This window comes from Stomoxys calcitrans, chromosome 1 (genome assembly GCF_963082655.1).
Source record: "Stomoxys calcitrans chromosome 1, idStoCalc2.1, whole genome shotgun sequence".
Classification (NCBI taxonomy): domain Eukaryota; kingdom Metazoa; phylum Arthropoda; class Insecta; order Diptera; family Muscidae; genus Stomoxys; species Stomoxys calcitrans.
The window spans coordinates 173,768,390-173,787,698 of record NC_081552.1 but is presented as its reverse complement, the minus strand read 5'-3'; the positions used below and the strand labels follow the sequence as shown (position 1 = coordinate 173,787,698).

Here is a 19,309-nt window from a genome sequence, read left to right as displayed (position 1 = left end):
TATCCTGCCATGTTCGAAGGTCCCTTATCATAGAACTTTAAACTTTAATCGGACTGCACCCATTGATATGAGAATGTTCGTGGGAAATTTAGTAGTATGCACTGGCTATATACTGCAGTAGTCAGACCTATAATGTTATATGGGGTTGTAATCTGGTGGACGTCACTTTTAAAATCAATACTCAGCTGGATCCAAAGTATGGCTTGTTGTGCATCACAGCCGCACTGAAGATGACACCATCTGATGCATTGTATTTAATGCAACACCTACTGCCTCTGGACATTGTGGCTAGCTAAATTGCTGCGTCCACTGCAGTGAGGCTAAGGTAGCTTTCTCTTTGGTCATGCGGTGGCTACCGACATTGTGCTATACATGATACAATGGCTGATGTTCGAGACAACATAGATTACACACAGCCCGAGTCGCTTTTTGATAAGAAGAACTGTACCACTATTCCTGGTAGAACCGATTGGTACTTCAATATCCCTGGTAATAGAAGTTATGTAGACTTCTATATGGATGGTTCCAAACTGGACGACCAGGTAGGTTTTGGGCTGTACTCTGAAGAACTAGAACTGGTCATATCGAATAGATTACCCGATCACTGTAGTGTGTATCAAGAGGATATACTTGCAATTAAAGAAGCGGGGAAATGGCTGAGATATAATGTCATATCGACAAATGGCATAAATATTTGCTCACACATTAAATTCCTGTAGAACATATTTCTGAATTTAAACACCGCTCTCGATTGTCGCAGATCTCTCAACGAGGTGTCGGGCAGCAGAGATATTTCAGGGAGTTCTAAAGCAGACAAGCTTGCGAGGCTAAAAACTACCTTACACATTCCCGTTGGACTGAAATCTGTCGGTATGCCTTTGGCGACAAAAAATGAAGTGGTGAAAGGTATCTCGAAACTTGGTGTCAGAGAATGGAGAAGGAGCGCAGTAGATCGAGGTGCATGAAAAGCTATTCTAAGTTAGGCTAATGCCACAAATGTTTTGTACATGTGACAGACTAACTAAAATACATCTTTCTACTATTGTTTCTGTGGTTTCACATATATCTAAGTGAGTCATGAACATGGGGGTGTATCTTTTAATATGTTAGCAATAAAGTAGAAAAAATCTTCTAACGTCCTTTAGTATTTTTTCCTCAATGAAAACCACTACAAACAGGACATTGCGTTAAACTAAAACGCATTAAATGTTCTACACATACTATAATAACATAGTACTTATGTTACTACAAAGGAAGAAAACTTATATCGAAGAAGAAACGTTTTGTTTTTTGCAAGAAAAAGCTTTCCCTTACGTCCTTGAAACTTAAATGGAATCGAAAGAAGCAATGGAATGGAACATAATGACAAGGTTGACAAACAATATAGAGTGAAAACTATGACAAAAGAACTATGACGCCATAAATCACTCAAGCGGGTTGGCAATGTATCTTAAGGCGATTGTAAAGATTAATGGACCAGCAGGCAGACAACGAATTACCACAAATTCGGCGTGGACAAATGTCTTGTTAACAATGTGGACTATTAATCACAGCCAATGTTAATTGTTTTCATTGGCGTTCTTCACTTTGCCAACAAACGGTGGTTTTGTATACTTTATGAAGCTGCTAACTATCATATTTCACATTTTGTTGAATTTTCATAGTATTTTTTTCTGTTTTTGAAGCTTTAAAAAATCATGGCTCATAAGTCAAAAACGGTTTTTACGCTATTGAAAATTATAATGGTTATATGTTATTTAGCATTAGAAAATATCATTTGGATTTAATGCCCCGTTACTGTGTTTTGTTGGCTTAAATAAATTACAACACCACACCGATTTTCAAATATTGTTTGAGTAAGTAGAGATTTGGCTTCTGCTTCCAGAGGGGAAGCTTATTTTCCAGATCAGACAATGTATAAACCACACTGGTTAGAACATCGACAGTGTGGATTATACGCCGCATGGCCAAAGAGAAAGCTCCCTTAGCCCCAGAACAGTGGTCGCGGCAATTTGTCTAGACACAATGTCCAGAGGCATTAGATGCAGTATTAAATTCAGTGCATCAGATGGTGTCGTCCTCAGGGAGGCTGGAATGCACAAACAAGCCATCCTTTGAATCCAGTTGACTATTGAACAGTAGGCGGACCTTTTAAACCCCGTCCACCAAACCACAGCATCATATGTCATTATAGATCTGACAAATGCATTATATACCCAGTGCATGACACTTGCAGGTGTATAGGGCAAGAGTTGCCTTTCTTGCCCTTTCCAAAATGTTTGACTTGAAGGTCAATTTTCAGTACAGCATAATAAATAGTTATTTTTTGCCTTCAGTAAATGGAACATTCTTTCCTCCCTTGGAGACAGGTGCCACTGTGGGTAACTCTTGTATCTCCTGCTGAAAAGAACTACTTCTTTCTAGCACGGATTTACGCTTAAATCATTTTCGGTAGTCCACTTCGCTGCCACACGTAGAGCTTTCTGAAGTATATCTCCAAGAGTGATTGGAAACTTCTCCGTTCCTCTATTTTCCATTCTCCATTTTCCTTTTTTTGTATGCCAATACCAGAAATTCTTTAATAAGGATACATTTCATATTTAATTTAAAATGTATGAATGTGTAAGCTGTCTGTCCTTCTTTTTTGCAAACTTTTCGTGTAAAAAAAACAATGTATAATAAAACTTTTTGCGAGCGTCGAATTTATAGTGAAATGGTGAGACAACGACTACGACAGTTAGATAGACACAACGCACTCCATATCCTCTTGTTGTCATTTTCAACTTTTTTAATGAAGGTGTCCTATGTCTTTGCACTCGATATGGTTGAGCGACAAAGTTTGCTATGTGGGACAGTGGTTAAAATGCCATAAATAATGTTCACTTCATTTAGGCTGTAAAATTCTACAATAATATAACAAATTTTAGAGAGACAGGGCCATATGATTTCTAAAACTTCTCCATTTCCCTTATAAGAATTTGAACTTATTAAATCATAGTGAAAGTACTCTAAATGGAAACAGTTTAACTGTACGATAAAAACTGAACTTTGAAACACTGTGTTTGTGTGATACACCCAAACTTTTCTTCGAAAGCTTTCATAGTTTCCAATTAAAACTTTAAAGAAAAGGAGCATGAACTGTGAAGCAACAAAAGTTGAAAAGAATAAAATTAAATATAAGGCATATTCAAAACGAAATCTGCAAAGTATTTTAAATTGCTTATTCAAAAAGGAAAATAGTGAAAATGTAAATAAAAACTAAAAGTTGTTTGGGGATTAGACGTAAGTATGATATTCACCCAGAACAAATGACTGAGTCAATAATGCTTATGTATTTCGTGGACGTTATACTTGGTGTTAGAAGGCGATAAAGCCGGATTTTCGGAAATTCACACAAAAACATACAAAAAGTACAAAATTTATTTTCTCTGTAACGCAAACAAACAATTCCGGACACCTAAATTGGTTAAAATAGCTGTGGAGTTTGTATGCATGTTTTTCTCAGCATTTAGTTTTATTTTACCCAGAAGTATCGGGTACCCAAGGCATTTCATGTGATAAGGAAACATATTGGGTCGAAACAATTGAGATCTCTGTGATATAATGGGTAAATGAACACCTTAGTAAATCTTCTTTTGGCCGTTTTACAAATAATTTTTAAGAACTAGTACTCCATAACATAACAAGAAAGAAGAAGACTATCGAACAGGATCTTCATTTACTGAAGCGCTTGAGCATGCAAAACATTTCAAATTTATCCACGAACATTCTACCAATGAGTGCTGTCCGATTCAAGTTTAAGCTCACTGATAAGGCACCTCGAAACTCCTTTGGGGAGAAGTTTTACATAGCTCCACAACACCATATACAATAGCAATGTCTAGAAGTAACTTTTTTACTTTTGAGATCTGGCAATAATAAAAGAAACCGTGCGCAACAAAAAATTAAAATCAAGTCTTAGGTTATCATTTATAATCAATTGGGGAGCATCTTTCGTATACCGGTGGTATATTGTTGAGAGATATTCTGATCCTGCCAAACTTAAATATTGGTAAGTCACAATCTCGAAGATGGGTAGGGCAATTCAAGCGAAATTGTGATTGCACTCTTATAGTATCATTAAAAAAAAATTGGTATCCAAATTTGAGATGAGGTGCCTAGGGTGACCGCTTCACTGCTAAAGCCCGCCAAATGGATATACGAGCGCTGCTTTATAAATGTCTGGCCTAATAATAAAAATACAACATTTTATCACCAAAAATCGTTTTATTGTTTTCAAAGTGTCCTTCAGCATGGTTTTAACTTTTGCATGCGCTCAAACCAATTGTCGAAACACTTATTCCACCTCGAAAACATGGTTTTTGAACGCTTCGACAACATTTTCTAGCGACGATAATCATTGACCACGCATCTTTAAGTTAATGTGTCAAAAACACGCTGGTTTGAGCCAATGTGTCAAAACTCATATTGTCATGGTGATCAATGATTCGTCTTCCCTTGACCATATTTCAAATTTCTCCAAAGACTTCAAGCAATAAAATTGTCCTACGTTGCTTAAGACGAGCAGTCGCCACATGACCAGTTTTACCGAAGATGCAGGCGACCATTTGTGCTTCTTCCACTAACAACTTTCACTCGATTGGGTTCGTCTTCGAAGACCCAGATGGTCGATTGTTACTTTATTTCGGGCTTAGACGCCTAGATCCACGATTTGCCCAACTGTGACGATTTTGAACCAACGCGAGATATGGGTCCCCGAAGTCACCAAATAGCCAACAAATCGAGATTTTCAAAACTTTGATGCACCTGCAGCACCTGTTTATATCTTTCAATTGTGCTTAAAATTTGAGAATCTTACAAAATGAAAAATTACAGGGAGGGGGTGCCACAAAAAAAAATTAAAACCACCCTAGAAGAAATGCCTATGGAAGCCTCTATCTCACGGTATGTCACATGACGATCTTGCATTATGCACTAAAAATAAGTTGATCGAAAATTTAAGATTCTTCCTTATTGGTAGGATTGTAGCAATGAAACTGAGCCGAAGAACCTAAACTTTAAAATAAAGATGCTTTCTTTTAATTAAATTTCCTATTTACTAACGGACTTGTGGATGGTCAAATTTTAAAATTTTAATCGCTGATTGATGCTTAATTTTCTTCAAAGATGACTGTCCAATTATTAATATTTGGAAAAATGTATATTTTAAATTTAGCATCTTAACCTAAAAAAACGCAACATTTACAGACGCTCCTATTTGTAAGGCTATTTTGCGTCTTAAACTTAAGTACATTGTTGTCTTTCCCAAAGTCAATTTCCTAACTTTCAACGTTATTTTGACCCTCATTTGAGATTTTTGTCTTTATTAACAAGACGCAAAGAAAAAAAATCCTTAAATCAAGGAAAATATCTTTCACCAAAGGCAATGTTTCCTTAAAAAGTTGGAAAATTGGTCATCTTTAAATTAAGTTTGCTAATATTTGGCTCAAATTAAGACAAAAAATTGTTCAGTGTAAGTTCACGTTTCTGGGCGCCCCGGTAGCCGAGTTGGTAGCGTGCTTGGATTACCAGTGCAGTGGTCGTGGGTTCGATTCCCGCCAGAAGCCTTGGTCTGTTGCTACAGTGGTATCACAATGGACTTAAAATTGTCTAAGTTAGTCTGTAAAGGACTGCCACTCTAACCTCATGTACGGCATCAATGTTCTCTGATACAACGGCAGTTTTTGGACAATTTTCACGAAGCTCGACTTTGAGCGAGTGTTGGCCATGACTGAATTAATTTTACCAGTTGTTCAGTGCCATAGGATGGTGCTTCATCGCCTTATAAAGATTTTAATTCATCACTCTTGTCGTGTTAATCCACGCCAAAAGATGTAAAGAACACATCGAAATATCCATTTTCGACCATATATCCAGTAGTCCAGAGCACTAACCTGTTTATTCGACTAGGCAGGACTGCCAAGGTTAGGTTGAAAGGAGGGTGCGGATATTAATCCGCCCCATGCCACTATGGACATACACCTAAACCAGGAAACGGCTTGTTGAGCGCTCTAAATACTAAAAAAGTAACCTCGAAAAAGAAAATCTAAGTTAGGAGCTCCGTGCTACTTACAAAATCCTTAATTGTTTTCCATGCCACGTCACTAAGTTGGTTCATTTCTGGTATTAAGTGCCGGTATCTGCAATGCGAAAACCGGGCAATGTCAAAGGAAATGCTTCAACGTCTCATCATCTTCCCCGCATGCCCTACACATGCTATCACTTTTCGCACCGATTTTACATAAGTGAGCTCGTAGTTCTATGTGACCTTTAATGATACCAATAGCAATGCTGACATCTTACGATCTGGATCTCCCCATAGGATTTTCGCTGTCCTAACGACCGTATCGTTGTTTCACAGGGCTGCGTGCGCATTCGTCGCCCACTCGGGCTGCGTCGACCCAAAAGGCTTCGGGTTAACCAAGTTTATTGACGGCAGTTCTCTGGCCTTCGCTGACAAATCGTCTGCTTTCTCATTCCCAGTTACTCCTTTGTGGCCCCTATGACCGGTTTACTGCCAGTAAAGATGTTCATTCTCGACGCCCTCGCGTTAACACTACACCACCTCACGCATTCCCTGATCGCCCGTATCTTCGCCTGCAGGTGCGCATTATGGTCAAGCAATTTAAAACAGCTCTCAGTCCCTGGGTTCGCAATGCTGACCTCCAGGCCCACTCTGTCCTCTAGCTTTCATCCATCCGTGTAACATGATATTCCAAATGGCAATACTAGGGCTCATTCAATCCAAGACTGTGGCGCTGGCAGTAGTGCATAGCACTCGACCTTAAGTGTCGTTTCAGGTATCGATTATACCTCGATGTTATGAGTTGCTCCTATTGTCAATCGATTCTCCCATCATCTTATGTCTCATAGCCGCAGTAGCTGCCTTGCACTTAATCTGTATGTCTATGGATTGGATATCTAGAATAGTCTCCAGTGTCATAGTGGGCGTGGGCCTCATCGCTCCGCTTATGCCAAGACAACAAGTTCTCTGAATCTGTTGTATGGTCCTTATGTTGCACTTTTTCTCCAAAGCAGTCCACCAAACTACTGAGGCGTAAATAAGTATTGATCTAATCACGCTCCTGTAGAGCCAGTGGACTATCGTCGGATTCAGGCCCCATTTCGAGCCATTAGCCCGTCTACATAGTGCCCAACAACTGTGAGCCTTCTCAGTACGCTCCTGAATGTGACACTTCCAGTTCAGTTTCCTGTTCAATATCACATCTAAGTATTTGACCTTGTCAGATATCCAAATCGTTTTATCGAGGAAATGTGGTGCGTCAAGGTGGTGCCCCACCTTCGTCTTCCTCGTGAATGGGCATATTTCAATCTTCTCTGTGTTAACATTGAGACCTCTGGGTCTAGCCCAGTCATATGCCATATGCAAGATCCTTTCGGCCCTTCAGCATAGCTCGTTCGGATCCTTAGCCCTTAGAAGTATTATAACATCGTCTGCGTAGCAAATCCCTCCTCAGTCAGCATCCGTAATAGGTCATTTATGGTGGTAACCCATAGGAGTGGCGATAAAATGGCCCCCTGCGGCATGCCTTGTGCCACTTTCTCCCTTATATTTATTCCATGGGACACACAATTTATCCACCTGCTCCTTAGCATATGGTTTATCCAGGACCGGGTCCACTCGGTACTGGTCTTAAGATTGGATCAGTGTGTCGGTCCGCACATTGTTAAAAGCCCCCTCGACGTTTTGGCATCGAAGGATTCTACTATTTTATGCACAACCTCGTGTAGGGCAGTCTTCACCGACGATCCCCTACAAAGGCATGCTAATTGTATTTGAGCAGTTCGCTGGATGTCCTACTCTTTATCATGGTGTCGACAATACATTCCATTGTTTTGAGTAGAAAGAACGTAAGACTTATGGGTCTGTAGGCCTTTAGTGTCGCATAACTTGCCTTGCTGGGCTTTTGTATAAACACCACCCTTGCCTCCTGCCAGATTTTCGGAGTACATGTAAATCCTAGGCACGCTGTGAAAATATTGGACAAATGAGACGCCAGATAGTCTGCCTATTTCTGTAGTAATGCCGCCGGAACTATTCCGTCAGGTCCGGGTGACTTAAATGGTGTGAAGTTATTCCATCAGGTCCGGGTGACTTAAATGGCTTGAAGCTCCTCAAGGATTCCTTCACCATAAATTCCGTTATTATAAACTTGCCGGTGTCTCCGTGAGTCCCTTCGTATCCTGTGGAAAATGGGTTTTCATCAAAAGCCTCAACAAGTCCTCCGTTGTCTCTGCTCTCACTCCCATGTCCTCTACTAAAGATTTTTTTATTTTGACGGCGTCATTAACGCTATCGACCTGTTCGCAGAAAAGCTTCCAGAAGGCACGTTTTGCCGCTCTGGTAATCATATTGTATTCCTTGAGCCGTGTGTAATACACATCCCAATAAACTTCCGCTTTTTTACGACGTGATCTGTTAAAAAGTCTGCGGACCTCTTCCCAATATTGCGCATCTCCCCGGTCATCCAGGGTTTTTCTTGGGCTGATTTCCTTTCCCAAAGAGGACGATTATCTTTCAAGACCCCACCAGTGCAGTCGTAATCCTGTTGACATTTTCGCCAATGTCTTCTATGCTCGGACAATCTAAATTTTCTTGCCCAAGTCTACTTCTGAGTAGTCTTCCGATTTTTGTCCAGTTAGTTTTCAACTTATTACGGAAGCTCATCAGATGGCCGTGCAACTCTAAACCTAATGTAGCGATGGTCTGAGAAGGAATGCTCCATGGAGACCCTACAATCCTGAGCTTTATCGATTAGATTTTCGGAACATATTGTCACATCTAAAACCTTCTCCCAAATCATATTAACAAAGGTAACGGTGTTACCAATATTAAGTGTTATTAGGTGATTAGAAATTCAAGAATTCTGCCAGAGCTTGACCCCTCTTATTAATTTTGGTACTACCACACGAAATGTGGTGAGAGTTATCATCGCACCCTATTAGTACCTCATTTCCTGTTTGATTTGCTTTCCTCACCAATCGTTGCAGCTCCGAAGTAGGTGGCGGTGTTGGAGAATCGAAAGGTGGATAAAGTGATGCCTGATATGCTCTCACCGTCTCTGGGAAAAATACATAATATAAATTTCTATGACAAATAACGCATGTCCTCGGCCAAGTGTCAGTGTTAGCATAGAATAATTGGTAGTCGATATGGTTCAGTCCGGAAACTTTGTTTCGGTTCGTCCATGGCTCCTGAATTAAGGCAATACGGTATAAATCTTGGCCTTGTTGATTTTCTCTATCAGAGCGTGTATAGCAGTCTCGCTCCGGTAGAGGTTTATCTGGATAACCTCAATCATCGGTCCTCCTGTAAATGAGCTTCTTGGGAATGGGTGATGATCTCATCGCCCGCTCCCTGCTCATTAGGCTGCATTGACTTTCCTGTCACTGCACTACCTGAAGTTTTCGTATTAGATTCTTTGCCTATCCTTGTCTTCCGAATCTTTACAAAGTCGGTAATGGTTCTATCGTCGGTAAATGAGCTTCTTGGGAGCAGGGGAGCATCGGCTCCCTGTTCGATAGGCTGCATTGAGACTCCTGTCGCTGCGCTGCCTAATGTTTCGATATTAGGATCTTTACTTACCCTAGTCTTCCGAATCTTGAAGACGATGATGGGTCCGTCGTCGAGTCCCTGTCCCATGCCTTTAGTCTTAGTCGAACTTTTCACGGAGACTTGATCAATGTGGAAGACCTCCCACTTCTCTGCGACAAAACCTTGGTTTTGCTTGCCCAAGAATCCCAACATGCGTTCCGTCACAAATTTACTGCCCCATCCCCTGATGAAGCCTTTGTGAGCTGGGGAATGTCCATCTTTCTCACCAGGTCGAGCTTTGCGCCCTTCCAGGGAGCTTGGTTACCTCCGACGGGCTGTTTGATGGTATCAATACATTCCGCCGACGCAAAACGCAGCGTAAAGATGTCCCCTTTCTACTCGCAGCTCACCATTTGTACGGGTGGACCCTCTGCGGAGTTCCACACATGTTCGAAAATCCGCTCGTTAACCAGATATTCAACTTGGAACCCATCTGATGGAATCCTACCCGATGCACTGCCGATATTGATGACTACATGAGTCATCTCATCTCTGCTTGCCCCTCTGGCGTAAGAGGGCGGCTTCTTACCATTCTCAGCGACCATCTTCCCCTTCCGTGATGGCTGTGGCATCCATTATGACTCAGGACGTGCTTCCTTCGTTGCTATTTCGACTTTGTCTTCCTCCGTAGGACATTGTCTAGTCTCCATTGCGGGAGGGCTGGCTTCGTCTTCCCAGAGTATTTGAAAGCGGGGAGCTCTTCTTTCCTTTTTTCTTTTCCAGCATTTTAGCAGTCTTATGCTCCTCGGGAGATCTGATTCTGTTTCCAGCTTCCGTAGAAGTGCTTGGAGTGTCAGTTCAATCCCTTCCAGCATCCTGCACTTTAGCCCGATTGCGCTGCCGGTACATACTCCTCTGCCTTAATCGTCGTGCACCGGATCGATTTCTCTGTCTACTTGTGAGCTTAGTAAAGCCATCGCTCACTTCTGTGTTATCCCACTATTATAGTCTCTCGATTCGGCTTCGATGACTATTTCGTTGACACTGTCGCTGTCTAAATCTGAATCGGAAACAACACCTTTACTTAAAGGCTGGGGACGAATTGTGAATCCCTCTGGTTTATCCGTCTCTTCCCAATTTATTAGTCTGACGACTAGTTGTAGACGACTACTTGAAGCATTACTCTCGACTACAGGTGCCAAGGCACCCACACCTAACTTTCAACGATATTTTCATTTAAGATTTTTGTCTTTAATAACAAGACGCAAAGTTAATAATTATTTGTTTGCGTTAAGTGATAGTTTAATTGATAAACGACCTGATTTACAAAATTTTCTAACTATTAGTGAGTTTATAAATTTCAAAGCACATGAAAATGCAATTTTCTTCAAAGCAATTAGCATAGGTTTGTTAAACTCACAACGAGTGCGGTCTTTATGTGCCTGTGCACGATGTACTTCTTTCACACTTTTGTTGATAGATATACACTGACAGGCTGCAGTTATTATCAGACAATCGCAATTAACGGTCATTAAACCTCTACACAAATTAAAGTATGTAAGGTGGAACCAGCAACGCTAACCAAAGAAAAGGATATGCGACTCGGACAGGTCACAACGATCCTCATCAAGGGGCTGAACATAACTAACAATACATAAACCATTCAGACATTCCCTACTTCTTATACTCACTACCGTAGGATAGGGGGTATATTTATTTAGTCATTCCATTTGTAATACATCGAAATATTAATTTCCGACCCTACAAAGTATATATATCTCGGATCGTCGCAAATTCTAAGACAATTTAACGATGTCTGTGTGTATGTCCGTCCGTCCGTTGTAATCACTCTATAGCCTTCAAAAATTGAGATATTGAGCTGACATTTGGCACAGATACGTCTTTTTGATGCACGCTGGTTAAGTTCTTGAACGGGTCAAATCAGACCATATTTGGATATAGCTGCTATGTAGACCGATAAAGGGTCTAATGCCCATAAATGTTTTATTTTTTATCTGATTTCGCTGAAATTTTAAAAAGTGAATAGCTTTAGGCTTCCCGACATCTGGCCCAAATATGGTTCAGATCGGACTATATTTACATATAGCTGCCATATATACTGATCTGCCGATAAAGGGTCTAAAGTCCATAAAAGCTTTATTTATTACCCGATTTCGCTGAAATTTAAAACAGTGGGTTATGGTTCAGATCGGACTACATTTAGATATAGCTGCTATACACACCGATCTGTCAATAAAGGGTCTGAAGCCCATAAAAGCTTCATTTTTTATCCGATTCCGCTGAAATTTGAAACAGTGAGTAGTTTTACACCTCCCGATATCCTTCCTTAATATGGTTGAGGTCGGCCTAGATTTAGATATAGCTGCCATACAGACTGATCTGCCAATAAAGGGTCTGTCTGACCAAAATATGGTAAAGATCAAATTGTATTTAGATACAGCTGTCATATAGACCGATATGCCGATTAAGCTCATAAAAGCTTTATTTATTACCCGATTTTGTTGAAATATTAAATACAAAATTCAACAGTGACTTATATTTATAAGCCCACTCAATGTCTGTGCCGTATTTGGGTGCATAAGTTATCCAGTTTTCACCGGATTGCGACGAAAGGGGGTTTTCATATATTCCCGAGGTGGCGGGTATTCAAAATTCGGCCCGGCCGAACTTAATGCCTTTTTACTTGTTTATATTAATGCATATCAACATATCTGCATATCTACTGGCTTAGCAACTTGTCGTCAAACCTCAGAGTTATAACAAGTAAGAGCGTGCTAAGTTCGGCCGAGCCGAATCTTATATAGCCTCCATCATGGATCGCGTTTTTCGAGTTCTTTGCGCGGTATCTTTTTTTAGGTAAACAAAGAATAATGAATTTTAACTATTATGCTATTCGAGCTATATCAAATTATAGTCCGATTCGGACCATAAATGAATTGAATGCTGAACTTTGTTGAAGTCATTGTGTAATATTTCGGTGCATTCGGATAAGAATGAGACTTGTAGGGGCTCAAGAAGTAAAATCGGGAGATCGGTTTATATGGGAGCTGTATCAAGCTATAGATCGATTCAGACCATAATAAACACGCATGGGAGAAGCCATTGTACACCCTCCAGAGGCTCAAGAAGTCAATATCCCAGATCGGTTTGTATGGCAGCAAATATTAGGTTATTTACCGATTTGCGCCATACCTAACACAGTTGTTGGAAGTCATGACAAACCAGCTCATGCAAAATTTCAGCCAAATCGGATGAGAACTGCGCCCTCTCAAGAACTCAAGATCCAATATCGATGTATATGGAAGCTATACCAGGTTATGAACCAATTTGTACCATACTTAGCACAGTTGTTGGAAGTGATACCAAAACACCTCATGCAAAATTTCAGCCAAATCAAGTGAGAACTGCACCCTCTAGCTGCTCAAGAACTTAAGATCCAAGATCGGATTATATGGCAGCCGATTTGAACCATACTTAGCACAGTTGTTGGAAGTGATACCAAAACACCATATGCAAAAATCGGATAAAAATTGCACCCTCTAACAGCTGAAGAGGTCAAGACCCCAGATCGGTTTATCTGGCAGCTATATCAGGTTATAAACTGATTTCAACCATACTTAGTTCATTTGTTAGAAGTGAGACCAAAACACCATGTGCAAAATTTCAGTCAAATCGGACGAGATTTGCGCCCTCTAGAGGCTCAAGAATTTAAGACCCAAGAACGGTTTATATGGCAGCCATATCAAAACATGGACCGATTTGGCCCATTTACAATCTCAACCGACCTACACCAATAAAAAGTATTTGTGCAAAATTTCAAGCGGCTAGCTTTACTCCTTCGAAAGTTAGCATGCTTTCGACAGACAGACGGACGGACATGGCTAGATCGACTTATAATGTCATGACGATCAAGAATATGTATATACTTTAAGGGTCTTAGACGCATATTTCGAGGTGTTAGAAACAGAATGACGAAATTAGTATACCCCCATCGTATGGTGGAGGGTATAAAAATTACATAATTATTTGTTTATTGAGGAAATTAAAAGCAAAATTACTCACAACTTACAAATTGTTTATATTATAAACCGGACTACAACGCAATACAGCAATGTCTCGGCTTTCTGAACCCAACATTTGCAAAACTATCCTAACCCGTTCCAAAGAATAAGCGTTTCTTCTCATTTCGACTACAACGCCTTCAAATATTGATCTAAAACTCTCTAAAGTGTATACATGTACAAACTGATCACGACAATGGTTAGGTATGCATTTTTATTTTCATTTAAATTTTTAAACACATTCCAAATTAAAAGTTGGAAGTCATATATGCTTAAAACTATTCCTATAACAACAGATTTATCGCATAATAAATGAACTTTGCATAGAGAGAAATTCGAATTTCTTTAAACGTTAATTGAGTTGTTAAAAAAATTATGCATAATTGTTTGAATGTTGTTTCATTATGTCAAAAATATGTCAAAAACAAAATGTGAAACATCATAATGATACATCATCATCAATTAAAATGTCTCAATTGTTTAAAAAAGAAAATTGGAAATTTTCAAATGATTGTTTTCAAATAACTCTCGATTTTCAATCAATCACTTGTAATATTAATCGAAAGTGATGACTTAATCCACCACCATTGATTCGCAGCTTAATGCTATTATAATCCCATTAAACAGATTTCAATGCTGTCATCGATAACATGAAGAAGAAAAACAAAAAACGCTTCGAAAAAATTTCACCCAAATTTGGTAAATGGCTTTAACCCAGTTTATTATTTATTTATGATTATTAATTTCTTTTATTATGAGAGAATCTAAACGACATAGAATGCCAACCATAAGAGGTAGTTGTTTTTTTTATCGCTGTCTTTTTCAGCTAAAGAAATATGCAAAATATTAGAAACCGATTTTTGGCTTGCACTAATTTATGATATTTAGCAAAAGCCTAACGAAATTCGCCTTTATAGATACAGGCTTAAATTTATCTTACCTTGATGAAATTAATTGCTGTACGAGATTGTTATACCAAAGTGATCTGTAAAAGAAGAATAAAAATTAATTGAGTATAAGATGAATAGAAACAATAGAAATCAATGTTGGTATAACTACGCAAAATTAATTTTATTTTTGATACTTATAATCTGAAATAATGGTTATAATCGTCCTCAAAATTGATGACCGCGTTGATTAAAATATCTTCCGATTTCAAGGCACTATTTGTAAACCTCATGTCTTTCAACACACAATGCAAAGTCCCTGTTCATACCCTACGGAAAATGGAACAGGTCCCAAACCCTCACATGGAAAAAAACCTGACACTTTTATAAGGGTTTGTCGCTCTAGGTGACATTGGGCAATTGATTACACATTTCCGGTAGGGTAATATTTCTATAAAGTCCTTTCTTACTTGCAAATTGCAAATTTTGACCATGAACATTCCACTAAGCAACAGGGGCTAACTTCCCACATATCAATGAGTGCAGTCCGATTCAAGTAAAAGCTCAATGATATGGGGCCTCCTTTTTATAACCGAGTCCGAACGGCCTGCCGCAGTGCGACACCTCTTTGGAGAGAAGTTTTACATGGCATAGTACCTCACAAATGTTGCCAGCATTAGGAGAGGAAAACCACCGCTGAAAATTTTTTCTGATGGTCTCGCCAGGATTCGAACCCAGGCGTTTAGCGTCACAGGCGGACATGCTAACCTCTGCGCTACGGTGGCCTCCTCCTTTCTTACTTTACTTTACTTCACTTTAATTGGCCATTACTAAACATTTGTTCCTTTAGCCGACCACAGATTAAATTTCCAAGCGCCTCGATCTTCTGTGCTCATTCTTCAATTGCCTCACCCAGTTTTGATATGTCTTTCTCTACTTGGTCTTTCTCTATTGGAGTTTTGGTCTTCCCCTTTCGTGCATTCTATTACGGTCGCCTTCAAAAGACTTCTTAGCTGGTGCTTCTTCATTCATTTTGACAACATGACCTAGCCAATGCCGTTGATATGGGGCCGTTTAACTTTGCTATCATCGTTATACAGCTAGCGGTTCATACTAGAGTTAGCAAAATATCGATGACACTAACAATACTACCCATATTTTAATTTTTGGCTGAATATCGATTGATATTTTTCCTACACTCAAAAAAACGTTAGAAACATTTTTACGTGAAACAAAATACTTCTATTACAAAATTTTTCTTTTATTGTAAGTATGTAACTTTTCGCCTCAACATATCAAACGGTAGCCATAAACGTAGCATTATTGAATGTAACTAACTTTGTTTATTGAAAACTGTTTAGCAACTTCGTCTACGGTGAAACTACCTTTCTTTTGTTGTAAAACCAAAAACTCTTTATTGGCAAAAGTGTTTCGATAGCCGTAAACGATTATTCGTTAACCGGACCAATAAGTATTCTCTTGTACTTCTCCAACTAGCGAGAGGGAAAGGGTCAATACTTAAATGTATAGACCAGTGATGGATATTAAGTGATGGGCGGATGGTAAACTTGGCCTCGTTTTCAATATGCACAATCTATTTTAAAATTAAAAAGAATGTACATATGCATAAGCATGACGTTAATTTTTCAATCGTCTATCTTGTTGAGTATTGGAAGTATTGTTCGAATCGGTCCATAATCTGGTATAGCTTCTTTATTAAATCTACCATTTATACTTGTTGAGCCTTTAGATGGCACAATTTTGATCTGATTTGGCAAAAATTTTGTACAATGGTTTCTCAACACTCATAGAAAATTGTTAGTAAAAACAGCAAAAATGCTTGCTGAATCAACAGAAAGTCTGCTGAAAATGAGACAGCAGTAATTTATTGCTAAAACAGCAAACATCTTCTGCTGTTTTAAAATCTTAAAAAGTCAAAAAAGCTCAAAAATGTCATAAATATTTGAAAAAATTTTATACTCCATTCTATTTTTCAATTTTACAAGCATAACATTTAAATTTTTTTTAACATTTTCTACAATTTGCAAATATTTATTCAGATTTAAATAACAGCAGACGCAATAACTACTACTATATTTACGCTTTTAAACAAAAAATTAACTTCTTAAACTGACATTTTTTTTCTAAATATGCCTTCAATTGTTGTTTAGAAGTTAAAAAATTTTGAATGGATTAATTCAAAAGTAAAACATTTTTAATTTAATATTGGCTGACAGTGTTTGCTGATATCAGCAGACTAATTTTTCTGGGTGTAATGATTTCCAACTGGCTTTTTTAATGCATTTTAGACCACTACCCCTTCTTGTGGTGCAATTGGTTTGAAACTTTACGTGTAAGAAGCTTTCTGTTCCCTGATAAATAAAAGGTATACTCGTAATTTCTTATGTCGCATAATTCCCGAGAAATCGGGGTTGAAAGAAATTATAAGATATACGCTATATTTAATATCAAAAATAAAATTGAATAGATATATACATATCTTCTAGTGGAATTCGGAATATACAAAAATTATTTTTTCTCTTTTTCCATTAACATATAAAGGTTGTAAAAAAGAGGTATTTTTTAAATTTTTACAGAAAAAATTTTTCGAAAAATTGTATTAAAAATACCACAGGGCACTTTTTGAAAAAATTATTATTTCTTATTTTTTTGTAGAGTCAGAGTAATCCGTAAAAATTTTTATTTCAATATAAGTTATTAACATACAGCCAAAACATACATGTTAATGTTCACAAAGGGGCACAAACGCAACACATGACGAAAATGGGCTAAGTTTAGTTTTAATAGGTCCATGTATTAAAAATGCTTCTATATAAACCGATATCCTGATTTACCAGCTCTTGTTCATACGGCATATATACTACAATAAAACTTCTACAAAAAATTGTTTTCATAGCTATTGTGACCCTCAACATTGGACTGTAAATATGATGCCCGTGGGCATTATATTCAATATCATTATGTTCCTAGATATGATATGCCGCCGTGACAGTATGTCCCTAGACATTATGTTCCCAGACAATATGTCCCCAGACGTCATGTCCCCAGACATTTGTCACTAGACATCATATAGCTAAACATTATGACAGTATGTCCCTAGACATTACGTCCCTAGACAATATGTACGTAGACATTACGTCCCTTGACATTATGTCCCTAGACGTTATGTCCCTAGACATTATTTAAGTAGACATTATGTCCCCACACATTATTTCCCTAGCCATTATATCCTTAGTCATTATGTCTCTAGACATTACGTCCATAGACATTATCTCCCTCATTTTATCAATGTGTGCTATCCGATACAAATTTAAACTCCTAGACTTTATGGCCTTCAACATTATATCGCTAGACATTTTGTCCCTAGACATTGTGTCCCTAGGCATTATGTACCCCTGATATTATGTCCCTAGACATTATGTCTCTAGACATTATGACCCCAGACATTCTTTCCCTAGCCATTATGTCCTCAGACACTATGTCCCCAGACATTATGTCCTCAGACACTATGTCCCCAGACATTATGTCCCCAGACATTATGTCCCCAGACATTATGTCCCCAGACATTATGTCCTCAGACATTAAGTCCCCAGACATTATGTCCCAGCCATTATGTCTCTATACAATATGTCTCTAAACATTATGTTTCTAGACAATATGTCCCTAGACATTATGTCCCCAAACAATATGACTGCAGACAACATGTCCCCAGACATTGTCCCTAGACATTATATAGCTAGACTTTAAAACCCTAGACATTATGTCCCTAGACATTATGTCCCCAGACATTATGTCCCCAGACATAATGTCCCCAGACATAATGTCCCCAGACATAATGTCCCCAGACATTATATCCCCAGACATTATGTCCCCAGACATTATGTCCTTAAACATTATGTGCCTACACATTATGTCCCAGGCATTTTTTTCTTAGACATTATGTCACTAGACATTATGTCCCCAGACATTATGTCCCCTGACATTATGTCCTCAGACATTATGTCCTCAGACATTATGTCCCTAGACAATATGTCTCTAGACATTATGTCCCCAAACAATATGACCGCAGACAACATGTCCCCAGACATTGTCCCTATTCATTATATAACTTGACTTTATGTCCCTTGACATTATGTCGCTAAACATTATGCCCCCTTTACACATTATGTCCCCCCTACAGATTATATCCCCAGACATTATTTTCTTAGACATTTACTGATAGTGCAAAATACCTGGGTGTTTTGCTGGACAGAAATTTTAACTTCAAATCAAACATTTTGGATAGGGCAAGAAAGGCAACTCTTGCTCTGTACTCCTGAAAGAGAGCCATCAGCTTAAGTTCGGGTGTTTAAACCACTTGATATATACTGCAGTTGTCAGACCTATAGTGCTATATAACATTGTAGTCTGGTGGACGGCGCTTCAAAAGTCCAACTACTGTTCAATACTCAGCCTGATTCAAAGGATGGTTTGTTTATGCATTACAGTCGCACTAAGGATGACACCATCCGATGCACTGAATTAAATGCTACATCTAATGCCTCTAGACATTGTGGCCAGACGAATTACTGCGACTAATATTGTGAGGGTAAGGAAGCTTACCCCTTGTTCATGCGGCGACTACGGACACTGTGTTATCATTGATACAATGCTGGATGTTCCAGGCAGTGTGAAGTGCACATTGTCTGAGCCGTTTTTTTTTTTTTGATAAAAAGTAGTGGTAC

The 19,309-nt window shown here is 38.7% G+C and overlaps 1 protein-coding gene across 5 annotated transcripts in view; it reads right to left on the bottom strand.

Annotated features, from left to right (window-relative positions):
* Positions 1 to 19,309, bottom strand: part of LOC106081526 (uncharacterized) — a 397,017-nt gene that overhangs the window by 331,083 nt on the left and 46,625 nt on the right. For all 5 annotated transcript variants that reach the window (XM_059360552.1, XM_059360555.1, XM_059360553.1 and 2 more), the window contains exon 2: positions 14,618 to 14,662. The gene's annotated coding sequence lies outside the window, so the exon portion shown is untranslated. The remainder of the gene's footprint in view (positions 1 to 14,617; positions 14,663 to 19,309) is intronic.